This window comes from Eupeodes corollae, chromosome 2 (assembly GCF_945859685.1).
Source record: "Eupeodes corollae chromosome 2, idEupCoro1.1, whole genome shotgun sequence".
Lineage (NCBI taxonomy): Eukaryota > Metazoa > Arthropoda > Insecta > Diptera > Syrphidae > Eupeodes > Eupeodes corollae.
In genome coordinates this window covers 149,152,163-149,170,462 of record NC_079148.1, presented here as the reverse complement: position 1 = coordinate 149,170,462, position 18,300 = coordinate 149,152,163, and the positions used below count along the sequence as shown (strand labels likewise).

The window sequence follows — 18,300 nt, the reverse complement described above, 5'->3', positions numbered from 1 at the left end:
TATAGTTATAAGAAATTTTTAGAATTTCAGGTTTTTAACAAAATCAACTTATCATTATAAATTATTTTTATTTTATTGATTTGAACTTATTCAAATTTTATGATAATCTTTAAATTTCAAAACCCCTATACTTCTTTAATGTTAGTTTAAAAAAAAAACTTAATAAATGGCCTTTCGATTTAAAACATAACTCAGTCTTTCGAACATTGTCAATTTTTCGCACTTTTCCGAATAATGGCAACGAGTAAAACTTTTCTCAAGTGTATTTCAATTCAATAACGCATTTCAAAACATGTTTAACTGATTTTAAAAAAAAGTTGTTTTATTGACAAAATTATAAATTTTTGGTGCATTTATCAGTCACACTTTAAATTTTAGAAAGATACAATTACGTGGATTACAATTATGCCATAACACTTTTTGTAGTTTTTGTTAAAATATGAATGTCTATTCAATTTGGCATATTTTCAATTTTTAAAATGTCACAAATGTTTTCAAAACACAAAAAAGAAACATGAAAAAATGTCAAAAATTAATCAGTTATCAAGTGAGAGGCAGTCGTATTCATAAATAACTGAAGTAGTATCATAATCATTTCAACTTGTTTTTATTAAGTAATAAGATCAACATAAAACACTTAAACTTTTAATAAATCTTACATCTTATTGATCCAAAGATTGCCATCGGACAGAAAAAGAAAATAAATTATCACTGAAGAATATTTTTTCAAAGTCCCAAAAAATAAAATAAACTATTTTTTAGTATCAATAAATTATTATCACAAAACACCACAACTAAATTTCTCTTTATTATTTTTATCGCACTATTTTTCAAAATCGTAATTTTATAACAATTTTTTCAAAACATCAATTTATATAAATTATGTTTTCTCATCAAACAATCTATTCACGGTTTAGCACAAATCTGATCGCTCTTCGAAAATGCCAGACATTTTAAAGTAAAATTCTCACCGAAAAAGATCCAACAAGAAGAAAAAAATCAACAAAAGAAAGGAAGACCGACGTCGAAGTGATCTTGCAGGTACGGTAGAATACGAGACCGCCCGGCATAGCAGTGTCGCGTCGTCAGCGGGAATCGGTCGGAGGACGCAGGCTACAGATAGATGTTATAATAAAAGAAAAACCATCAAAGAATAAAGTCACTGCTCCTGTGTTTCTGGCTTTGAGTGATCTTTTCAAGTGCTCTATAAAATCAGCCACGAATATTGGAATAAAGCTCAAAAATTGAGCTATCAGCTGTGTTGGGGGCGCATGTTCAAAATTCTTACTTGAGTCATTATATTCTGATCCAATTGAAATTTAAATACACCTGAGTGGATGATAAATTGATCTTCAACGCCGCGGCCGCCGGCCGGCTGGTTGCGAAATTTGGGGAAGATCATAAATTTATTTATGAAGCTTTTTTCAATTCTTATTGTATTTTGATTGTTTTTGTATCTCACGCAACACGTGTGTAAAATTGAAAAAGAAAAAGTATTGTTCTTGTAAATAAATACATTTTCAAGTGATTTCGATGAATTTTTAATACAGGAAATGGAAAACCATTTCAATTCGATGCGTCGTACACGGGATCACTTGGAAACGCTTCAGAAATATACAATTTTTATTAACTATATTTTACGATATTACGTTTTAAATTTTTATTAAGAAAAAATGCAAATTTTCCGCTGATTGATCATCTAGTGGATCGTTAAGAGGCCAATTTAAAATTATAAATAGTTCAATTCTTAGAAAATGATGTGGATGTCCATTTCAAGTGGTATACTATTGGAATAGTACGTCGTCGTCGTGTCGATTCTAGAACTTATTACTTATTCAAAATACAATAATAACATCGCAAAATATTGATTTTTAAAAATATGAATATGGTGTGAAGTCTCTTAATTGATTTGCCTAGAACTCGGTCAAGGTTAAGAATTGTGGGTTTTTTCTTTTTGCGCAGACATCAGCTTTCAAGGATGATATCACTTGATGATGATAATGATGATGATGTTGTCACTCAATAAATTGAAATTGAAACAATTTCAATGAATATTTATCAAGAGTCCAATGGCTTTTTTTAAAGATAAATAAAATACATAAAGGAGAAAAAAAGAAGCCTTATATCTATAAAATTTGATTAATGGGGTCAGACAATTTTCCGGCATTGATGTGGGGCCATTGATCGTGTTCAGTTCAGATGTGGAGTCAGAGTGGTAATTTGCAAATGTTGCGTCATTGTTTGCATCTTGATTATAACATAATGATAATGTTTATCCAAGAAACCTGACATGGAAAAAACATGAGCTTTATAAACAAGCTGGAGATAAAAATGACCATGATGAAGGTACTCGAAATTGTTTTTTGATGGTTTGTCTAAGTGAAAATTGGAAGGGTAGAACTGATCTAGAACTGAAAACTAAAAAAAGAACACTTCGTTTAACAATTCCAAGGATTTACAATTGAAAAGTCTTAAAACCAATCATAACCAAATTTTTGACAGCACGATTCTGATTTTCACAGGTCTCTTTTAAAACTATAATTATAACATTAACACTAGAAAATTTATTTTTGACAAGAAATAAGTCAAAACGAGATGATGCGAACAGGTTTGCTATATTTTTTGGGCTATTGTGAAATGTATACTTTTTTTAAACAAAATACCCCAAAATTAAAAAAAAAAGAGCAAACCGAATAAAAATGAAAATTATTTGGCACGAAAAAAACAAACTTTATTTCGATTTTTAATTTAAAAAAATATAGTTAAGTATATATGTAAATCAAGAAAGACACAAAGACAAATTTTATTGCACATTGCACTTCTTCTGTACGAGATAACTTCTTCTTCGTCATCAATTGGGAACTGCCCATAAGAGGATTCAGAAATCGCACATTGTTTTTTATTGCTTTCATATAAGAAAAGGTTTTTTCTAAAAAAAGTAAGAGTAAATGTGTTCGACCAATGGTATTTAATTTTTATTTTAAACTCTAAGCCAAATCTGGACACCATTTCACTCTGGTATTGTCTCAGGGTCTTATAAGAGTCTTGAATCCAATTGGTACTTAAAAATGTATTCAATTGTACTTCAGATTTTTCAACAGATTCATGGCGAGAACTTAAAAATGTATTCAATTGTACTTCAGATTTTTCAACAGATTCATGGCGAGAAAGCAATTTGAGTGGAGCAATTTTGAAGTTGCCTCTGACAAACTTTTAGAAATAAGAAGAACAAAAATATTGCAAAAGTAAATTTTTCAGCGCTATTTTTGAACCAACATCAAACGTTTTACGTAATCATCGTAATTTCGGGACGAAATTGACACCTTTTAAAAGTTTTTTCGTAAGCGACGATAAAATAAGAATAAGAATAATTTTTTAAATTTCGTAATAAATGCCATAAAACCTATTGTCAAGTTTTGGCAGAAGTGTAGTTACCGTCAAAATAAACAATATACAAATTAATTGAAGTACTTAGCATTACATATATGTACATATAGATTCAAACAAATTTTTCACTTTCTATTTTAACTGCCATTGTTTTTTTTTAAGTCATTTTTGCAAAATTCCAAACCTTGTCTTTCCATGTACATTTATTTCAAGTCGATATTTTTGCTGGTTCTTGAGATATGTCCGAAAAACAGGTATCGTATGAACAGGCATCTCTCTAAAAATAAGTGTTTAGTCTCTAGAAGTCTTTAAACGTCGAAAAATTTCAACATTTTAAATTTGACAAATCGAAGTGATAACTTTCAAAAGAAAATTAAAAATTCCATTGCAATACCAAGACAAATTATGAACAATTTTGTGGTAATATTTTAGTTTTTGTTGTTTATTAAAAAATATTTGAATTGATTATTTTAAACTGTACGAATTGCAACTGTTATAAAGTTTCTTTAAAACTAGTTTCATTAAAATACTAGTTTTAAAAACGTTAAGAGTTTAAAGTTTTAAGAAATTAATTTTTTCAAACACTATTTTGATATGATTTTTGTATGAATCAAATGTTTGAATAACTTAAAACTACAAAGCCTTTAAATCTAGTTTTAACGTAAAACTTGTTTTGAAAGAACTCAATAGTAACGCCCATTACTGTTTAAAATCTTAATTTGCCCCAAATTAATAATTATTATCGGTTTTCAAGATATTTCATTTGCAAAAAAATACTCGTACATCAATGGTGTAAAATTTTAATCAACTTATTGTTAAAGGCTGAGTATTTAACCAGGAAGACACTTTGTTAATATATAACAACATATCAGCCATTCCAAAATTTGTAATCCTTTGAACTTGCCCTTTTATTAAAAATGAAAATGAAGAATACAAAAACTTTTAAACATTTGAATTTCATGGAAAATAAACAAAACGAACAAACCCAAAACAGGAGAAGAAATCTAACAAGCCAGTTTTATTTTAAGATTTTCACATTTTGCTGTCAGATATCTAAGAACAAAATTTTTGTATAATATGGTCGTTATTGTTAAAAAACCTTAATTTGCTCCAGGGTTATATAATTCGTTAAATGATAATCAATAATTGAAAACAACTTTAATAACTATTTCTTTGTAAAGTAGTGCAAAATTATGCACTACTTATTGTTAAAGGCTCAGCTTTTTATAAAGTTAGAAATTTTGCGAATTATTTCACAATATTTGTATGTGCTTTCAATTCCAAAATATGTAGTCTTTGCTACAGTATTTCCTTTGATTAAAAACAACGCATCCGAACAAGTCGAACAATGACAGTTTCTGAAAAATAAACAAAACGAACAAACCCAAATCTGGAAAACGGATCTATTCATTTAAAATGTCAAAAACTCCGAAGTTATTATGTACAAACCAAATTAATGTAGCATTTTGAGATATTAAAAATCGAGTGGAAGATTAAGATTCAAATAGTTATTCTTAAAACGTTTGAAATTAACAAAATCCTTAAAATTTCATTCGTCGACTAAAATTTTGCCCCGAATTTCAGGCGTGTGTTTTCAAGATATGTAAGTCTAAATTTTTTTTTTAAAACTACGTGCTTACATTGGCTGCGTTCAATCTCGTGTTGGATAAGGTATCTTGGATAGGTGGATTTTTAGAATCCTTGTTGAACGAGTTGGATAGATGTATTGAGATAGCTGTCAAAAAATAAAAACAACTTTCAGCTGTTAACAAAAAGCCAAAAAACATTTAAGCCTTGAAGTCAAAACTGTTGTAAGATAAAACATTTAATGGATAATTTAACTGATTCGTCTGATAATTTACTTGCGAAACCTTCTTAAATTCGGAAGCAAATAATTTCTTCATGGTCTATTATGTACAGAACATCCTCAAACACAACATCAAGTAACATTTTGTATCTTTTTGTTTACCAACAATACAAAAAGCTGAAATCAATTTTCAAGTGTCTTGAAATTCAAGCATGTGTTAAATCAGCTGTTCTGTCAGATACCTACATACCCCAGAAATTCTTGGTTACCTTTGGATTCCTTTTTTTATATCTCAGCTGTTTTTGATCAGCTGTTATTTTACACGTAAAAAAGGTATCCGGATACCCTATCTGCCTAAGACTGAACGAAGCCTTTTTAAAGACATTGAATCATGGAGGAATGTCAATATTTCAAGATTCTCCATTTCACAAACTGGCCCGATCACAATTGCTTCTAATGAGAAGTTGAAAAATAAAAAACATTTTAAGTATCATGTTTTCTAAGTTCTAAGACTCTAAAGTCCACCTACTTCAGTAGCCTTGAATTGAGTCACAAATGCTTTATTCAGGTAGGTTTCAATGATCCTCATAGTCTTTCCATATTTTTGGTCGTTTTCTAAGAAGATAGAATAAAACCTGTTTTCGAATCATGATCATTGATTTTTCTTATACATAGAAATTCTAAATCTAAAATTCCAGGAATTATTTCATTGATTCTTGTCACTTTCTGTACCTACATATATCAACTTCATTCCATAACAAGAAGAAGAAAAAGGTACCTAATCCCAAACGAAGAACCAAATTGACAAAGGAGACCAACAAAAATGTAGGGACGAGGACTTCAAGAAAGAATCGACCTGTTGTTTTATTCCCGTCTGCGAATTGTGAACCTTTTTATTTTTGTTTGTGTGTATAAACATAAGAGCCTCATGTCTTGCTTGATCGTCTGCGGTTTATTAAAAAATGAGGTCAACATCCTTGATAGTTGTTTTTTTTGTTTATATTTTCTTATTCCTTTTGTAATTTATTCACCCCTCGCCAGACTGATTTTCTACTCAATTCTCAAGACCTATATAGTAGAATCTCGGATGAAGCCACGAAACGAAATCTAAGCTGTGGGAAGGGAATAAAAAGTAGAAAGGTACATGTTCCTTCTTTTTTCTTATTGTCTGAGTCTTTTATTGGCGCGTACACTGACCTAAGGCCAATGATCGTCCTTAGAAGATGGATCTACTGCATTGTGGCATGGATCTCGGATGGTGGCATGGATGGCGGCTGGAGATGTATGTCGGTGTTATTCAAAGTCTCCTCTTTACAATTATGTTTTCATGCTTCAATGAGTAGTTTCGAAGCTAAAAACAAAAGGAAAACCTTGAAGGCTTGATTGAATGTGAAGAGGCTATACGAAATAAGGGAGTAATGCCCTAACTTCTCTTAACAAAGCAAAATAACTAAAAATGAAGACTTCTCCGAATACAAGTCTTAATTTAGTTCAATCCTCTGATGATGGAGAGTTAATAATTATTAATTAAAATTCTGTTACAGCTTCTATTTGTGTTATTAGGTGCCTGGTGCCTTGATGCCTGATGCCTGCCTTTCAACTTATTGTTGATGGTTATGCGCATAACATGCCAATTTATATATTTTTTAAATTTCTATGCGTGATCAGTGATCATGCAATGCATTAAATAAGGCGTACAGAATAAACTACAGATGATGCATAAGGAAGAGAGAGGACAGTTTCTAGCACATTGTGCATTTTAAATTAGTGCACCATAAAAAAGTTTTTAAAACAAAGAATCGGTTTGAGTTTTATTTTAATTTTGTAAATAGAATAAACTAAGATTTTGAGCTCTTAAAAGCTGGGCTAAATATTCTCTTTGTATCGTAACTATAATAAGTAATACACTTCATATAATTATCCTGGTACAACTTTATTAGCCATATAACTTCAGCCAGATCAATTGGGAGATATCACTTCAAAGCTTGTTAAAATTATCTAGGTCCACTAAATATCTTTAAATTCTATATATGGCAAACTACAATCTCTACAAGTCCAATCTCTAATAAAAATCAATCTTAATAGAGAAACACTGTTTGTCGTTTAACCTCATTTAATTTGTTTTATAATAAATTTCACAACTAAACAAAGTTAAAAGTAGTTTAAAAGTCCAATCCAAACCTTAAATTAAGTCTTCAAAACGTATTTATGGACAACTAGTTCATCTATTACACCAATATATATGCTGTTAGAAATAATAACCTCATCTGATAACTGCTTTTCTAGCAATTTTTATTGCTAAATGAGTTTTTTTTTTGGTACAATAATCATTTTGGATAGTCTTTTAAAAGTTGTTACTATTTGTTCATAAGAGATTTGTATTGAAACTTACGCAAGATTTATATTGTTGCCATTAATAGAGTAAGGTGCTGGTAACCCTAATTAAAGAACTATTTGATAGCTGTCATATTTCTCAAATAAGTAACAATTGAGCACTAAGTACAAGGGGAATATGTTAATGACCCGAAATTTAGTCTATTTAGTACAATACTAAGGCCATAATTTCAGAATGATTATATTTATGTAAAAAAGAAGTTTTTAATTATTTTAAATCTTGCTTAACATTGTGGTAAAGTTAAAATTACAAAATAATTACTTCCATTTAAGTACCAGCACTACATGTGACACTTTGACATTTATAATTGGCAGAAAAGGTTTGTTTGTAAACAGTTAAACTCACTCACGTATCTCAACAGGTCAATAGTTAAGCAATAAATAAGAGTTTTTTTAAGGGTCATTTAATCCATCAAAAAATTTGTATTTAAAATAGTTTCGATGCTATTATTTTGTGTCAGACAAAGAACAAGAAAGAGAAATATGTTAGAATAATAAGAAGTTAAAATTAAATAGACTCTAGACAGAATCTAAGCTCTACCACCTTTATAACATAAAAAGGGGTGTTTGCTCATAGATGGCGGAGTTGAGTGTAATGAGCTATACGATAGAGAAGCCATATATTGGCTTTTCATGAGTTTGACGTATGTCAACAACAACCAGCGAACATTGTCAGCAATTTCAGAACAAAAAGTCCATTTTAATGTCGGTTCGAGTTCTGTTGTTGAGTTGGATTAAATGCTTGTTCAGGTCCATGGCCACCATGCCTTATCAGATACGACATGCATGAATTAATTTCATAGATCTAAAGATGGCAATTTTGACCTACGGGACAAGTTTGCCAAAGAAGTTTGAGAATGTTGAAATCAAGTGAAACTGTCAACGCTGAAATTACACAAACCTCTGTGTAAAAATGGCAAGGAAGCCGAAAGAAATTTGTGTCACACTTTATAAAAATTATCAAAAACTACTTGAACCTACTCAACTAGTAAGTGCTACCCAGGAGCCGCTTATTTTCCAGACCTTGCCCCTCCCCTTCTGACTTCCACCAGTTTTGATCAATGTACGACGCGTTCGTTGAGCAGCACTTTGACATCCGAAAATGGCTTGAAAGAATAATTTGTTTAGCGTGGTATGCAGAAATTACTCGAGAAATGAGACAAATTTTGTAGCTAGCCTGGACAAGTACTTTATTAAACTAGCTTGTTCTTTCTTTAAAAAAAGATCTCAAAGGTTTACATATTTTCAGAAATATGAACAAAATTTCTCATACAAATTTCTAACTTTTGCTGTTAGAAATCAGAGAACAATATTTATATCATTCGAAATTAGATTTTTCGAGGATTTTCTATATCACAATTCAAAAAGTATTAAGAGAAATGCATAGTTTATTTGAATACTAGTTGAGAATGAATAAGGAAAATATAAAATTCTGGGAAAGAAATGGACTGCTAGTAGCCAGCTTCGCGTTTTTGTCATCTATTCCTTAACGCTACTAGTCCTTCTGTATATTCAGCGGAAATATGGAGAAACTTTTGAAACTGAATTTTGTTATATTTTGTGAAACTTTATAATAATAGATGCCCCTTGTTCCCTTAAAGCAAAGAAGCAATAGATGGCGTCTAAAGATTATTCATTGTTTTTCCCGCCAAACCTACAAAAGGGCATGCATAATCTATAAGAGGTGAAATTACTTTTAAGGGGGGATTTGTATGAGAATAAGAATAGACTAGCACTATTTTCTAAGGTATCTAAGGTCTTGAATCAATGACGAAGCATTGGCGTCACTTGATTGGTTAAATGTCAACATCTAGGTGGCCAATTGTGAAATTACGATTGTTTCGTTGCTTGTGTGGCACGATAAATCTCGGTAGCGCAATCTATTCACCGTAACAGTTGCGCCACACCCAGAACAACTAAGGTCCAGTCACATTGAAATCCAACCCTTTCAAATGAAGTAATTTTATTTAATTTGTACCATATTTGTGTTAAATTTTTACAATTTCAATGCTCGGCTCCAGGTTTATGGGGTTTTTCATGGGTATATTCAGATTTCCTTCAAAAGTTGTTTTTTTTTTCGTGAGGCATGGAACACCATTAAAATTGCACAGTATAGTTGTCAAATTCCCGGTTAAACAATTTAAGGGGTAAATCTGCCAAAAAATCCAGATCTGTAGATTTGATCGTAAATCAAAAATAAATCAATTTATTTTGCCCTATGGAATGCAAAAACAGGGCAAAGTTGTGTGACAAGTCTATGTCAGGATAAAATTGACCTATTACCCATGGAAATCCCCATTAGTAATGGTTTGCTTTTTACTTGTCAAATGTCGCAAAAGTGATAACTTTAAAAGTGACAGCTGTCATTGTATTCAAAATCAAATATATAACTTCTGTATGCACCAATTTACATATTTTAATATACTTTTACTATATATTTTTAAGATAAAACAAAAAATAGATAAAATTCTTTGCAAATTATTACCACGCAAAATTGGTTAAGACCGTAGTCATTGAACTCTAAACGAACCGACATGACAGCGCCATCGCTATTGCCAACTTATATCATTTCCTCTATGAGTGTCATCCAACAAAATTTTGCACTTCATAAAAACGTGCTCAAAATAAGTAATCACCTTATCTTATTTTTCTAATCAACTCATATAACATCCATCAATTGATTATACCAATATTTTATGGTGAACAATAAAAATCATGCTACCGATTATAAATATACAACATATTACATAGTATCTTGGTTTTTATTATTGTTATTCTTGATAATGGGTCTGGCAACAAATTCCTAGAGCCACATGATGTTGGATTGGATGTGCCTCCAAAACTAATTACTTTCGATTAAAAAGTGTCAACAAGATCAATTTGAAGCAATCAATCAATTGAAATTATGTTTTAAGAGCTGCTATACACGCGTGTAGACACAAAAGTATCTATAGATTAAACCCATAGTCATGTAATAAAAATCATCAGTCATGTAATTTAACATGAATCACCCTAGAAAATTCGAGTTGCCAACAACAGACTGAAGCAGCGCTGTTGGTGATCTACTAAACAGAAGGTAGAAGGTACAGTCATAGATACTTTTTTGTCATAATATCTATCCATAGGTTAGATACTTATATTTTCACTCAAAATTCGTACTTTCAATCCCACTCTCTGGTCTGGTTTCGCATCATTTGCAAGGTTTTTACTCCAAATCATTCACCAAAAGGTGGCGTTAAAATAAAACCAAAAAAGATTGAACAGATTTTTCTATATTCCATTCAAAAAATGTATTTATTTTAGAAACAAAAGGAGAAGGTTTATTTTTGGGGAAATAAATACAATAGAATAGATAGAAGTAGAAATAACTTACCGGAAATTTACTCAAAACTCGTGACCTGTTTTTGTGTCACAAAACAATTTATATTTTTAATTTACTTTATTTTTGTTGCTTTGAAAGAAGAAATAATTTTGATTTCGATTTTTTGACAATTAAACAATTTTCACATAAAGAAAAAGTATAAAGCAGAGAAATAAATGAAATTTAATTTTTAACACGAAACAACTTAAAATGTTCGTGTTTAAAAACTCGATTAGGCTACATTGGTAACAATTAAAATTGTGTTGTTTTTTTAAAGTTGCACTTGTTAAACTTTAAACCACTTCACTGGATTCTTTTGTTGAACTTGTTGGAATTAAAAAACAAAAATTTAATTAAAAAACTTTTAATTAAATTTCTTGTATGAGAACACAATGCGTGATGGATTTTTTAATTTTTATTTTTAGACGATCAACGACAACGATCGACGACAAAACTCAAACTGTTCAGTACAATTTTTAGCTGACAATCTTCGAGTGTGAATTTCGTTTTTAAGGTTGAGGAGGCTTGAGATTGAGAGAGAGAGTAGAGTTGTAAAAATGTTGTTTTCTTTTTATTGATTAAAAATAAAAGTAATGGCGATGGTGGGGGGGAACACTGAAACTGAACTCAATTATTATTATTCTTGTTATGAATGAGTTTTTATTGAAATTAAAATGTAATTTGAAATATAATACACGCTCTCTGCTCTGAGATATAACAAAAAGTGTTTTACGTTTTTGACTGTGCTTAGAAATCGAAATAATATGAAGTAGGGATTAATTTAAATACGATAACATTATGATAAGAATGATATAGACTTTTGAGTGAGTGTCTGAGTGGCTATATTGGGTTTTTGAGTACTAGTTTGTTTTCTGATAAGGATGATGGTTCTTTGGAATGTCGGTTTATTTACAGGATGATTCATAATTTATTGTACAAAGGCAATGTGATCTTGTGTAATTTGTCGGATAGTGTTAATTTTTAAACTAAGTGGGTTGGTATGGATTTCGTAAAATTGTGTTTTCTTTTCTACTTAAATTTCAATTCTTTGGGAAATTATTGTCGGATATGAAATGTCTTTATTTCATTCTGTTCTTAAATATAAATATATTTTATTTACCTATCGCAATGTAGGTTATAGCATTTATTTCACTAACCCTTTAAAGAGCTTTATCAGAATGACACTTGCAAAAAATCGATTTTTCCGGTTCGTATCTTCAATAGTTTTTGAATGACAGCTCCAGGAAAAGCTATAAAGCACTTTCACAGCCGAATGAAAATGATTGATTTAGCTTACTTTCTAGCAATTTCAATACGTAATGGCGGTTTTTATGGTATTTTAAAAATGATGGAAGTAATGGGCGTGGTTGCTGGCCCTTTTGTGGCAGAATAGACATGTATTTCAATGAGATGACAGCCGCTGACTCAAGCAGAGGGAGGAACGTCGTGGGACGAACAGTCCGCATACAAGCATTAAAGCCTCTCAGCAAGTATCGAGGAAGAAAAAGGTATTGCGTTTGGGTAAGACATAGCAAGCAGATTAGCAATTTTTACGATTAATATAGTTCTCTCGCAGTTAAAGGCATTTTTCTTAACATGACATTTTTAAAATTGCTGACATCATTACTCAATGAAAAAATTACCGATCATCTTAAAATTGAAACTGATTATTCTTCAATATAGAAACATATTTATTATAGGTATAATGCCAATCTTTATGATTGTTTAATAATTATCAATTCAACTTTAAAAAAATCGAAATTTCCTACTCCAAAAACCCAATTTTTTGTTTTTAGAAATACGCCATTTTCATTTTTTTTATTTTTCAAAAATCGCAGCTCATTGATTACTTGTTTGAGTGTTTTTCTTTTAGCTACTTATTTAGCTACCATGTCAGCATTAGAGGAAGTTCTTTTTTGGGCACCTCCGTTATTTTTCAGTAAACGATCTTAAAATATAGTTGAAAAAATATGTACATATGTAGCTTTTTATGTCTGAAAAATTTCAAAACATTCTAACGTGTACTTTCTTTCAAAATGTCGCTAAAATTGTTCATGGATTACTTGGTAACCAAAATCTTGTGGCTTTCTTTGTAGACAATAATTTTTAGTAGACATACGAATGCATTATAAACGCCCTTTTTCGCTATTTACATATGTATAGGACTATTCATTTCATGGTTTCAAGTTGATAGCGACGGCATTTTTCACTGAGCTCTGCAAACAATTGTGTTTATGGTCCACGAATAACTTTCAAAGGCATTAAAAACAAAAAAAGAGGATGGGATGCGACCCACACTGATAACTTCCCATCCCGTCTGTCGATTTGTCTTGTTTTTCTATATGTACTCGTATTAATTTTTGAAAAGCTATTTGAGTCGAAAGTAAATTTTTACCAAGTTTTAGTATTGTTTTTTTTTTAGAGTTTTGTTTTTTTGTAAAAAAACTGCCTATTCGATTTTTTTTTTTAATTTTACCGAATGTTGAAAATAATATTTCTTATAAGATAAAATTAAACTGAAGCCAAATTTAAAATTTTTGAAAAGATATTTGAGTCGAAATTCAATTTTTACCAACTTTTGTTAAATTTTTTGTAAGTTTTTAATTTTTTGTACAAAAACTGTCTATTCGATTTTTTTCAAAATTTTATTGAATGTTACCAACAGTATTTTTTGAAAGATAAAAGTAGTTTAAAGTCAATATCTACAACTTTTGAAAAGATATTTGAATCGAAAATCAATACTACCAACTTTTATACATTTTTTTTAGGTTTTTCTTTTTTGTAAGAAAAACTGTCAATTCGATTTTTCTCAAAATATGTGCTAATGTTGAAAACAATATTTCTTATAAGGAAAAATCAGTTTGAAGCTATTATCTCAAATTTTTGAAAATATATTTGAGTCGAAAATCAATTTTTACCAACTTTTATTAATTTTTTTTAGGTTTTTATTTTTTGTAAAAAAATCTGTCAATTCAATTTTTCTTAAAATTTGATCAGATGTCAAAAACATTATTCTTTGTTGCACAAAATTGTTTTGGAGATGAAATCTGAAATCATACATTAGTCGTAAAATTTTTGAGGTGACAAATTTTTTTTTCACTTTTTTTTATTTATAAAAAAACCGTTAAATGGATTTTTTTCAAAAAATATATATTTCTTTTATATTACGTTACAATATATTATATAAAATTTAATTCAAGTCTTTAGCGTTTTTGGTTCATGAGATATTTAGGGTTAACCAAAATTTTCACTTTTTTCAAACTGCTATGGTAAAAAAACCACCCACTCAATTTTCTTGAGAGCCCTTTCTGCATCTTTCTGCCTTATTATCTGCATAACAAAATTTATTTAAAATCGATATCTCTTCTGGTTCTTGAGCTATGGACAACGAAAAAAACGTCGCGAACGTACGGACGTACGTTCACACGCACCCACAGACATCTTTCTTAAAATCTTTTATTTCGATTCTAGGGACCTTCAAACGTCGAGAAATGTCAAAATGTTCAATTTGGCAAATCGGACCCATTACAATAACTTCCTATGGGAAGTTAAAAATGATGAAAATTTTTCCTAATTTTATTTTTGACACTCAATTTAAATGTGCAAATGTATAGGAACGTAAGATGTTTATCAAAAACGTGAGTGGTTTTTAAACTTGGCCTTTAAAACAGAAAAATAAATGTCTGTCTATATTAAAGATTGGTGATTGATAAATCAATTTTCTTACTTGACTTGAGCAGTTTTCTGACTTTATTTTAAAAGGTAATCTTTGGAACGATGTAGGGTAGCTTATTAGATTAAGAACATACTGTAGACAATTGGGTAGTATTTAAAGAAGGCTTAAACAGCATTCATATTTTTGTTTGTTTATAATTCACAACCACTCAAGGGGTTATTAGCGTTACGAAAATAGGAAGGGATTTAAAAGGAGATACCGGTGCACATTGGTCTTAAAGTTCTGAACATTAAAATGGGAGGGAAAAACAGAGTTGGTGAAAGCATTCCACAATCTCGATATGCGATTTAAGAGAAATTCTCTATACTTGACAGTACGCCCGAAATTGAGCTCAAGGGTAAACTGATGAGGCTTTCCTAGAAGTGCGAGTATTACGGCTGAATAGTTAACTGACTAATTAGACAGAATATTGTTTGTAAAAATATCGATAAAACAACGAAAGGCATGAAATATTGCGTCGGTGTTCTAGCGATGTAAATGTAAATTATAGTTCTATCGCCTATCATTTTTAAAGCCCTTTTTTGAATTCTATCCAAGAGATTTAAACTTGTTTTATGGGCACCTGCCCAGATATGCGAATAATATTCAAGTTTTGGACAGACGGTCAGAAGGCGTGACAAAATCCTAAGCACCTGGCAACATTTTTGGCGATATCGAATATGTGATCATTCCATAAGAGGTGATCGGTACCGAGTACTGATAGTTGATTGGTTTCCTGAATTCAAGTGTCACTCAAAGATATAGTGGCATCGGAGGTGCGTTACGCAGGAGACAGGAGACAGCATTGAGTTTTCGAAGCATTAAATTCTACATAGTTTTTGATTCCCCATTGGACAATGCTGTCAAGATCAGAATTTATAATACGCTGCGGTTTAAGTTCCACATCCGAAGGACAAGGATGTGAATCTAGAAACGAATATGAAAAGCTGAGGGTACTGTCGTCGGCAAAACAGTTTAATAGATTAGAAGTGACAGACAAGAGATCATTTATAAATAAAAGCAAGAGATTCGAAACAAAACGGAGCTCTGGGGGACACCAGCATTTATTTTATGAATTTCAGACTTGAAACCATCTAATACAACTTGTATTGAACGGTGAGAAAGGTAACTTTTAACCCAACGAAGAAGAGATTCATCAATACCAAAAGCATGCATTTTCGATAAGAGAGCTTGGTGCCAAGCTGTATCAAATGCTTTTGAAATATCAAGGGCAATAATCTTTCTTTCTGCAAAACGATGATAAGATTTGTTCCACTGTTCGGTGAGATGAACCATGAGTGGACCTGTTGCTACGAAATCCATACTGTCGGTCATTAAGAAGCTTCTGTTCTTCAAGATATTTCTTAAGCAATAAATAATCAGCCTTTTCATGACCTTGGAAAGAAGGGACGTAAGTGCGATTGGACGATAGTTTGAGGGGGAAGAGGATTCGCCTTTTTTAGGGACAGGCTGGACAAATGCAGTTTTCATCCATTCGGGAAGAGACCTGACAATAGGACAGATGGAAAAGCTTACGGAAAGGTTTTTCCAGCGTTGAAGAACACCTCTTCAGAACAATAGGGGGAATACTATCCAGGCCAGCAGATTTGTGTATAACAAGGTCTTTCAGTACTCTTGCTACTGCACGAGTGTGAACGGAGATTCGTCCCATAGAATCATTTACGCTCTCAAGAACAGGAAGACTCACTTTCCGGTAGCGTCGAATTAACAGCAAACTGTGCTGCAAGAAAATTGGCTTTATCAGCTTACATAGGAAGTGTAATTTATTGAGATCATGATTTAACAAGATTAAAACGACTGAATTTGATTCTTATGATAATTCTGTGGTCACTGTATTAGTCACCTTGTAATATAATTTGGATTGAAATTGTATTTGTTTTTATAATTTAGTTAAAAATTCATTTTGATTTGTTTTGTTAGGTGCAATATGTTTTTGGAAAATATCCATAGACATTGTTTGACTTACAAAATCGATCCTTAGGCGGAGCAGCGCCCTGATAATAACAGTTTTCAGAACAGGCTATTACCCTATTTGCTTTGGAGACGCACACATTTTCAATTTTGCAATTAACGAACACATATTTGGTAAAAGAACTGTTATTTATTTAACCAATTAAATTGTTGCCTTGATACAAGAATGAACGTAACAGTTGTTGTAAAAAATTATAATTTATTATGCATTTACCTGTAACTTGTAAAAAACACATTAGAAAAAAGTACGCATACGCCTAGATGTACCACTCGTTTATTTTGATATTTTAGATACTTAGATAAATTTATTATCTGTGCTTCAAGCTGACAAGAAGTACGAGAACCTACAACCTGCTTAATTTAACTGTCTAATGTACAGTCGATAAGGTAGTACCTATTTTTATTTTGTACCTGTAAATTTCATGTGGTTCCATAGTGTAGCGGTTATCACGTCTGCTTTACACGCAGAAGGTCTCCAGTTCGATCCTGGATGGAACCAGAGTTTGTTTTTTTTTATTTTGTAAGTAATTTTATATAGTTTACCTGAGAATAAGTTAATCAATTTGAACACAAGAAATAGTATCTTTAGATATTTTATATATTTTCTATTTTCTTAGTCTCGGTTTCTTGCGTCTGGTTGATTAGGTACCTTTTTTTATTAACTGGTGGTGGAGGTAGATTAAGAACCTACCTACCTTTCCTATGCATATCAAAGGCAGGTATGTAGGTACCTAATTAATTAATTGATTAATTCAAAAATTAATTAATGTTTGTTAGTTTGAGAAAATGTATGGGTTAGGTATGCTGGGAAAAAAATGTCTTATATTTAAATAAATGATCTGTGTATGCCCAGCCCATGCCCATCGATGAAAATGTGTTTTATTTGAATTTTTAAGACTTGAAGGTTTTTTAAAATAGATTTTTTTTGTTTTGTTGTTAAATAAATTTTAATACAAAATTTAATTTCTTTTCAAACTTCTCTCCTTTTAATCATAACTCTTCTCTTTTTACTACTTATATTTTTCAGGTTTGTCTTGAATCATTAAAATATGTTCTACACCCATGGTACATTTTTATTAATTTTGTATTTAAGTTAAATAACACAACTTTATAAAATTCATACAATAAGTACTCAAATCTCAACATATGTATGAATCATGATTTATGCAATTTATTATAAAATACAAAAATTATAACTCTTCGTCTGCACACAATTTCCAAAACGCCTCTGTCCCCTGGTCAATGAGTTTAGCACGAGACAGTTTCTTATAGTATGTATTTGTAATGAAATGATTTTAGTATTTATTATTTAATATTTATTATGTCGGGGCGGCGCGAACGCCATCCCCGGCTACCAAAAATTACACGCACGAGTTATTCGCATTAGGAATAATCGCGGAGGTCAACTCAGCCGAAGTGCAATGGCCAAGCCTCGCCCCGGGGGAACCGCCTTCATGATCACGGTAACCCCTACGCCAGGTAAGTATGCTTTCCTCTCATTTTCCACTATCCCTTGTCAACTTTACAGTTAAAACAAAATGTGAACTGTACACATGAAATTCAAAGAAAAACCTCAATATTTGTTGTTGTAAATCTCTATACGATGTTTTTCTACCCTGTGAAAGTGAATTTTCCATATACATA

General features: G+C 31.0%; 1 protein-coding gene and 2 non-coding genes across 4 annotated transcripts in view; 1 reads left to right on the top strand and 2 right to left on the bottom strand.

Moving 5' to 3' along the window:
• LOC129944466 (putative phospholipase B-like lamina ancestor) overlaps positions 1-11,419 on the bottom strand; it is a 42,969-nt gene extending 31,550 nt beyond the window's left edge. The window contains exon 1 of one of the 2 annotated variants that reach the window (XM_056053905.1): positions 10,962-11,419. The gene's annotated coding sequence lies outside the window, so the exon portion shown is untranslated. Of the gene's footprint in view, positions 1-659; positions 860-10,961 lie in introns of those variants that run through there. The other variant, XM_056053907.1, reaches the window with a different exon arrangement.
• Positions 11,420-17,082: 5,663 nt separating this feature from the next.
• Trnav-uac (transfer RNA valine (anticodon UAC)) lies at positions 17,083-17,155 on the top strand. Its single transcript has one exon. It is a non-coding gene; the product is annotated as a tRNA-Val (tRNA).
• An 825-nt stretch (positions 17,156-17,980) lies between these two features.
• On the bottom strand, positions 17,981-18,143 carry LOC129948612 (U1 spliceosomal RNA). The gene has a single exon (XR_008781904.1). It is a non-coding gene; the product is annotated as a U1 spliceosomal RNA (small nuclear RNA).
• Positions 18,144-18,300: the final 157 nt, after the last annotated feature.